General features: G+C 39.4%; 1 protein-coding gene across 1 annotated transcript in view; it reads left to right on the forward strand.

Moving 5' to 3' along the window:
• The window catches only part of LOC102977048 (RNA/RNP complex-1-interacting phosphatase-like), a 40,779-nt gene that overhangs the window by 10,462 nt on the left and 21,275 nt on the right, over positions 1–9,042 (forward strand). The window lies entirely within an intron of this gene.

The following is a 9,042-nucleotide window of genomic DNA, read 5'->3' on the forward strand; positions in this document are numbered from 1 at the left end:
GACTTCAGACTATATTACAAGGCTACAGTAATCAAGACAGTATGGTACTGACATAAAAACAGAAATATAGATCAGTGGAACAGGATAGAAAGCCCAGAGATAAACCCACACACATATGGTCACCTTTTCTTTGATAAAGGAGGGAAGGATATACAGTGGAGAAAAGACAGCCTCTTCAATAAGTGGTGCTGGGAAAACTGGACAGCTACATGTAAAAGTATGAAATTAGAACACTCCCTAACACCACACACAAGAATAAACTCAAAATGGGTTAAAGACCTAAATGTAAGGCCAGACACTATCAAACTCTTAGAGGAAAACATAGGCAGAACACTCTATGACATAAATCACAGCAAGATCCTTTTTGACCACCTCCTAGAGAAATGGAAATAAAAACAAAAAGAAACAAATGGGACCTAATGAACCTTAAAAGATTTTGCACATCAAGGATACCATAAACATGACCAAAAGACATCCCTCAGAATGGGAGAAAATAGTTGCAAATGAAGCAACTGACAAAGGATTAATCTCCAAAATTTACAAGCAACTCATGCAGCTCAATAACAAAAAAACAAACAACCCAATTCAAAAATGGGCAGAAGACCTAAATAGACATTTCTCCAATGAAGATATATAGATTGCCAACAAAAACATGAAAGAATGCTCAACGTCATTAATCATTAGAGAAATGCAAATCAAAACTACAATGAGATATCATCTCACACTGGTCAGAATGGCCATCATCAAAAAATCTAGAAACAATATATGCTGGAGATGGTGTGGAGAAAAGGGAACACTCTTGCATTGTTAGTGGGAATGTAAATTGATACAGCCACTATGGAGAACAGTATGGAGGTTCCTTAAAAAACTACAAAAAGAACTACCATACGACCCAGCCATCACACTACTCAGCATATACCCTGAGAAAACCATAATTCAAAAAGAGTCATGTACCAAAATGTTCATTGCAGCTCTATTTACAATAGCCAGGACATGGAAGCAACCTAAGTGTCCATCAACGGGTGAATGGATAAAGAAGATGTGGCACATATATACAGTGGAATATTACTCAGCCATAAAAAGAAACTAAACTGAGTTATTTGTAGTGAGGTGGATGGACCTGCAGTCTGTCATACAGAGTGAAGTAAGTCAGAAGGAGAAAAACAAATACCGTATGCTAACACATATATATGGAACCTAAGGAAAAAAAAAGTCATGAAGAACCTAGGGGTAGGACGGGAATAAAACACAGACCTACTAGAACATGGGCTTGAGAATATGGGGAGGGGGAATGGTAAACTGTGACGAAGTCATAGAATGGCATGGACATATATACACTACCAAACGTAGGGTGGATAGCTAGTGGGAAGCAGCCGCATGGCAAAGGGAGATCAGCTAGGTGGTTTGTGACCACCTAGAGGGGTGAGATAGGGAGGGTGGGAGGGAGGGAGATGCAAGAGGGAAGCGATATGGAAACGTATGTATATGTATAACTGATTCACTTTGTTGTAAAGCAGAAACTAACACACCATTGTAAAGCAATTATACTCCAATAAAGATGTTTAAAAAAAATGGTACAGACAACAAGTGCTACGGTCATTCAAAGAAGGGTAGAATTGATACAAGGATCTCCACTGTGGCACAGGGAACTATACTCAATATTTTGTAATAACTTATAAGGGAAAAGAATCTGAAAACGGAATCACTGTGCTGTACACCTGAAAGTGACACGACATTGTAAATCAACTATACTTCAATTAAAAAACAAACAAACAGACAACAGCAACAACAAAAAACCAAAGAGGTCATAGGAGTTCTTATGAGATTCCATAAGAGAAGAGAAGCCAAATGATGGGAGAGAAGGCTTTTGAATCAGTTCAGAGGAGAAGTCACAGAGGAACTAGTCTTTGATCTGAACTTGAGATTAAGATGAAGATGAATTAATCTTAATTAAGATTGCAACACAGGGATATTACAGATGAAAGTAATCACATAAACTTAACTATACTGAAACTTGGAGAGGTTATGAGTGTTGTTCAAGATCTCAAAGCAAATGCATTGTGGAATCAGAATTTTAAGTGAGGCCTAATGAACTAAAAACAAACGAACACAGAATCAGGCCCTTCCTGTGATACCACATTGCCTTTGAAGTCGTTTTTTTGGTGGATTGGTAGAAACTGGTTCCAGTGTTTCTTGCAGGAATGACTAGTTCTGTCCCCTCGCGGCCCCCCCAAGTTGATCCTCAAAGTTTCCTTTAGAATGGACTTGCTAAAATGCAGTCATGCAAGTATTCGTGACGCCTGTGTCCAATCATTTCTCCTGCCATTGCCTACTTCACTTCTGGAGTATATGAACAATTCACTGTCTTCATTTATGCTTTTCCCTCCTCCAAGAATTCCTTTCTCCCTATGGGGCACCTGGGAAACCCACTTCATTTTTCAAAACTCAGTTTACACATTATGTCTTTTGTGCAGTCTTCTTTTTAGTGTTGTGATCACACGCTCTTTTTTGCTACCCTTGCACTTCTGCATGCCTGATTGTTGCACTCGCTACACTGTATTGTGATTGTATTTTTTACATATATCTGTGTTCTCCTGGGCAACATTCCTTGGGGCCAGGGACTACCTTTTTTCATCTATTGATGTTGCCTTAGCATGTTACTTGTTGTAAACTAGTTAGTTATAAAAATGAGTTTTGAATAAATTAAAAATTGTTATGTACATATTACTTATTATCACTTTACAGATATAACAGGAAAAAATATTATTGGTGGTGCTGAAAGTTCACTTCTAGTAAATGGTGGTGGTCCTTGACTCTAGTTATAATATTTCTCCCACTATTTTATATCTTTCTACCTGATAGCTCTTCTTTATTTCCATCTATGTTTCTTTATTTCTAAACCAAGAAAAACAGGTATGAGGGTAGGGCTAGGCCATACGTGGCTGGAATAGTAAAGAAATTGTGGAAAAATCCTGAAGCCTACCGGTCTGCATCTTCCCTTTGAGGCATGTGGAGGAGTCTGCTTCTAAAGAGTTTCATTAGCAACTAATCAAGATGTTTTTGCACAAGGCTCCTGATTAGCTGTTGGTATACTAAGAGTGAATCAGAGTTAGCGTAGTTTCTGATTTCTTTTACATTGTCAGTGTGGATGATCATTTTTTACTGTTGGGGGTGGTGGTGGTGGGGAGTGAGGGAATGTTCCTTTCCTGCTCCTGATGTTTCAGTCCTGTCAAGAGAGCTCTTAGGGTCATTTCAGCCCTGCTTCTTTACTGACTCTGCCCCGGGGTGATCAAGTGACTTATATAGAAAGCTTGAAAAGAATTAAGTGAGCATGCTTGCCTTGACTAATTCTGTTCTCTCCCTTGAGAGTGTGTCTTCTGTTTCTCTCATTCTGTGTATTACTAGTTAGTAAATCTGTCCAATTCTGTGGTTCCATTATGTGATCAGTTCATTGAAACTGGATTCTCAAGCCAGGGTTATCAACAGTAACAGGAATATTCGGCCCTCCATCTTTTCTCTTTTATCTTATTTCCTAATTTATTCCAAACCAAATGGAATTAAGGCATTGTACTTGCTGGAAGGTAATTAAAAGACCCTAACACTTGGTGCATTACCTGGGAACACTGAGAAATAAAAAGAAAGGAGCAGACATTTTAGAGAGGAAAATGTCCATGTGGAAAATATTTTGGTAGTGCCAAGGAAGGTAGTCTAGTGCCCTGGTCTTTAATGTATGGTGGGATGTTGAGACCTTTGACTGTTTGAAAATATTTAGGTTTGTGCAGTAAACTGCTGAAGCCTAGAAAAGGTTTAATGCATGCTGTATAAGTGGCCCGTGCTTGCTGGGAGACTGATAAACTTGGAGGCTTAACACAGTAGAAATTTGCTATCTCACAGTTGTAGAGGCCAGAAGTGTGATATCAAGGTGTCAGCAAGGCTGCTCTCCCTACAGATGCTCTAGGGGAGATTCTGTTGTGTGCCTCTTTCAGCTTCTGGTGGTTGCCACCTTCCTTGGCTTGAGGCCACATCACTCAGTTGTTGTCTCTGTCTTCACAACCCCCTCTCTGTGTCTGTATCTTCTCTTCTGTCTCACGTGTCCCTCTGCCCTGCTTGTATAATAAGGACAATTGTCATTCTGTTTAGGACCCATCCAGATAATATAGGATGGAAATCCCATCTCAAGGTCCTTAATAACATTTGCAAAACTTTTTTTTTAAATGAAGTAACAGTCAAGGATTAGGACATGGATATATCCTTTTGGGGGCCACCATCCAACCCACTACACCAGCCATAAGATACTTTGATTTTGGCTGATGGCTGCAGCTTATGGTGTGGGGGAGTGGCTGTTTCTTTCGAGCCACTTAAGTAAAGGTCTGACATGAAGAAAAGGGGCGTTAGGGAGTTGCAGGTGAATGAGCAATACCTGGAGCGGAATGAATAAGGCACCTGGAGAGTCTTTAATATACAGAGACTTTTACCTGGCACTTGAGAGTGTGCAGGAGTTTACAGGGCAGGAAAGTCTCAGGCAGCCGTCCACCTTGCCTTACTCTTCAGGTACAGTTTTTCCCAAGCAGGCTTGACTGAGACAGACTCAATTGTAAGGAAAACATGTTTTGTAGAACTTGTCGGCATTGACACATATGGTCTACCGTAGGCTGAAGTGACTCCCTTTCATGTGGACCCAAGCTGACACTGGATTTGTCAATTATGTTGGAGAAAGAAATGTTCTCTTAAAGGCAGCCGCCTTTGGTCTATGCAGTTCCATAGCAGGAGGCAGTGAAAATGGCCATGGCGGCATAGGACTCTCAAATCTACGCATCAGAACTGGAGGTGTAATGTTACTCGACAGAACCCATAATCAGTTCAGTACTGCAGTGTGAACCACAAGGTCATCAAAGAGGAAGGATAACTCAAGAGTCCATGTGTGACAGATGCTCAGGGTTGTGCACTGCACATGGCAAATTCATAGTGACAAATCAACGTCAGGCTTCAAAGATTCCTCCTGGTTCGAAGTTCGCAGGTCAAAAATTTCAAATAAATGGCATAGACTAATGGACATCCTAGTGAGGCTAAAACGAAAGAGACTTTATCTTTCTCCCAAATGTCATTGACTTTCTGCTTTGTTCTTTGGTGAAATTCTGTACTGGATTCTGGGAACAAAAATGCGCCTAGTTTCTCTCTTCTAGGAGTGGGGGATTGACTTGCTTTTGAGATTTTTTTAAAATTTTGGGGATAGTGCTATAAAATCAAATTGTATCTTAGTAAGTCTTTGACTCTTTAAAAGCATGGTTCATGAGAGACTTGATAAACTGATAAAACAGCCAAGGCCCGGAGAGACCCACACCCGTGTCAGTGACAGAAGTGCAAGCTCCAGATACTGAAGGAGCCCTCAGTGCCATTCAGGCAATGAAAGCCCTGTCACTGAGAATGAACCAAATGTACATTTGGGAGGATGGTTTATGGACATTTAGGACTTTGGATTTTTAACCCACAGTAACAAGGACACTTGATTTCAAACTTGGGCTTTAATAGTTTGGTTTATGGACATTTAGGACTTTGGATTTTTAACCCACAGTACCAAGGACACTTGATTTCAAACTTGGGCTTTAATACTTTGGGACCTTAATTCACAAGAGCGTTTAATGTGTGCCCTTTTAATTTTTCTGTGAAGAATTTGATACTGGCAAAGGTGTACTTTCAAATTTGCAACATTTCTATGATTTCTGAATTGTCTTACTGGATGCTTTTATGTATTTAATCTTAGTTTGTCATTTAACCTCATCAGATGTCTCTGGATAGCTGTGATGTGGATGGCTGGTAGAACAAAAAGTTGTTTCTGATCATTGGATATGAGTAGCCCTGGAGTTAATTTAAATTAAGGCAATTTCTCACCCATATCAGAGACTTCTGGGATGAAACTCTAAGTCGTCCACCAGCAGTTCCTGGAGGCCACTCAAATGAGTAGCCCCATAAAAGTGTGAGCAGGACTGTCCTGATAAAGGTCTATTCTTTTTCCTGAAGGGAGAGCCATATTCCGTTAATTACAGGCTTAAAGGCATAGTTGAGTGGGTTAAGAGATTGAAAAAAACAGGGAAGCATTAGTGACAATTTCCCTTCTCGTTCCTAATGGTACCACCATGTGAAGGGAATTTGATTAGTATAACTTTTAACCTCCCTGCTCTTATATTCACTGACACTGGCTAGGTGAGGTGACCTACTTGACTGGCAAAGTTGGGAAGAATAACTGGCCATGCTTTGCTAAGCTCTTCTTTCTTTCGTCTTGGGAGTGAGTCTGGTGATACAGAGACAAAAGTTCTCTGCTCCACTGTGGACATGCCCCTTTCACATAGGTTTGCCTGGAACCAACTTGCTGCAACAAAGTGGGTAAGTCTGGATAATTCTAGAATTCAGTTGACAGACTCACTTGGCTGTCTCATGAAGTCCCATTTTCCAACATGGGCTCTAACAGTCAAAAGTGACGTAATGTGTGGGCTCCAGTGCAAAATGAATAGTGCCTCTTGTTCAAACTGCAAAGAAAAAGTGTTGTTGAAAGTATTTGCACTGGGGTGCATAGTGTCCTCCCCAAATTCATGTTCACCTGGAACCTGTGAATGTGCCCAAGTAAATTCTTTTTTCAGATAGAATTGAGATAAGATGACATCACAGTAGATTAGGGTGAGCCCTAAATGGGTTCTGTGTGTTGTTCTCTCTTCTATTTTTCATATATGTCATCTTTTTCAGCAGAAGTGTTTGGCTAATATTGGGAAGTAACACGAGTAAGAAATGATATGACAAGATTCCTTGGACATTCTTGTTTCTTAAAAAACAACTGCTTTCTTTCTGTGTTGGAAGTAAGTTCAGATTCTAATGGAAAGCATGGCCTCCCGGAGCTGTTAACACCTTCAGTTAGTCTTGGATGTGACCAGTAGCACAGAATTCTGGTGGAACTCAGTAAGACTCCAAACGGGTACCAAATATGCATGTCATGGAAAACACACCATAAGCAGGGTGAAAACTAGATGTGAATGGGGCAGCAGGAATGGTGGCAGACACACATATTGCACATGTCTCCTCTGCTCATGCGTATATTTTATTGTCCCATAAACTTTACTTACAAAACGTCAGTTCAAAGATAAAATCATTAAGAATTTCAAGACAGCAATAGCAGAGCATGAAACCAAGCAAGCGTGGGGCCCTTCTGAGCATGGTTCATGCGGGACTTATCAACTGGTAAAAGAGCCAAGGCTCTGAGATACCCACACCATGTCAGTGACAGATGTCCAAGCTACAGATATTGAAGGAGCCCACAATGCCACTCAGGCACTGAAAGCCCTGTCACTGAGAATGAACCAAAATATAAATGTAGGAGGATAATTTATGGACTTTTAGGACTTTGGATTTTTAACCCACAATAACAAGGAAACTTCATTTCCAAAGAAAGTGTGAGGTCTTCAAGTTTGCTTTGCTTATTGAGGGTCCTTTGTGGTTACATATCAATTTTGGAGTCGTTTCTTTTATATCTGCAAAAATAGGGGATTTTGATAGGCATAGCTTTAAATCTGTAGGTAGCTTTGTGTAATATGGACATTTTAACAATAGTTCATGAACATGGGATATCTTTCCATTTATTTATGTCTTCCTTAATTTCTTTCAATAACGCTGTAGTTTTCAGTGCACAAGTCTTTGATGTCTTTGGTTAAGCTTATTCCTAAGTATTTTATTCTTTTTGATGCTATTGTAAATGGAATTGTTCTCCTGATTTCTTTTTCGGATTGTTCATTGTTAATGTGTAGAAATGCAAGGGATGCTAAATGGAATTGTTCTCCTAATTTCTTTTTCAGATTGTTCATTGTTAATGTGCAGAAATGCAAGTGATGCGTATATGTTGATTTCATATTCTGCAAACAAATTTTGCTAAGTTGTTTTATTCTAATAATTTTTTTGTGAAATAGTTAGCATTATCTACATCTTTTTCAATAGTTTCCCTTTCATCCTAAGTGTATCCTTAAATCTAGGGGACATTTTGACCTCCATCTTAGGCTTTCATCTTAATTCTCAACTTCTTCAGAGTCTTAGTTGGTTAGTGTTCTCCTTATTGTTTGCCACTTTGGAGAATCCAACACAATGTTCTACTCAAAGTGAGACTTCTTTTCTCTTCCACCTCTGAACCTGAATATCACTTATTACCTACTTCATTCTCTTAGAACTTTCGAAGTTTAAATGGTGATCTTTCTTAAAGGAGGTCAATATGCTCACCGAATTCAAGACCTCTGGTGAGTTGTGTCAAGTGTGTAGGAATCATATTAACTTGTTGGCTGTTAGCCCCCCTGGAAACATTTCTAAAGTGGTGTTTGTGCTTGATATTCAGTTTTATTGGACACCACCTTAAAGAGTTTAACAGAATAAGATTAGGCTGGTCTTAGGTTTATTGAAGAGTTTAACAGAATAAGAGTAGGCTGGCCTTTCCTAAAGCAGAGTTTACCCAAGGGTGACCTTGTAGCCACCTGCATCAGGCTCATCCTCCTTGAGTCATTGAGTGCCCTCAACCCCCCTAAACTGTGAACTCCTTATAGACAAGAATTATGTTTTATAGCTCTTGTTCCCCTTCCCTATACCTAAACATGCCTGGAATAGAAGGTGCCTCTATGAACAGGTGTTGCTTTATTTTAAACTGCATTAAGTACATGTATATGTTCATGGTGCCTCTACGAACAGGTGTTGCTTTATTTTAAACTATATTAAGTACATGTATATTTGCTTTATTTTAAACTGCATTAAGTACATGTATATGTTCATGGTGCCTCTACGAACAGGTGTTGCTTTATTTTAAACTACATTAAGTACATGTATATGTTCATTTCCCTCTGGGAAGGGAGGCTACATTCCACAGGATTCAAATATCAAGCCTTTAAACTACCTTGAACCCATAGATATATAAGTAGTTGCATAACTATCCTCCCTCTATACAACTCTAAGATGATCATATCAAAGTATGGTCATTAATTGTTTTTAATTGCAAACAGATAATAAGCAAAGGGAAAGGAA

Source organism: Physeter macrocephalus, chromosome 12, assembly GCF_002837175.3.
Source record: "Physeter macrocephalus isolate SW-GA chromosome 12, ASM283717v5, whole genome shotgun sequence".
Taxonomy (NCBI): Eukaryota; Metazoa; Chordata; class Mammalia; order Artiodactyla; family Physeteridae; genus Physeter; species Physeter macrocephalus.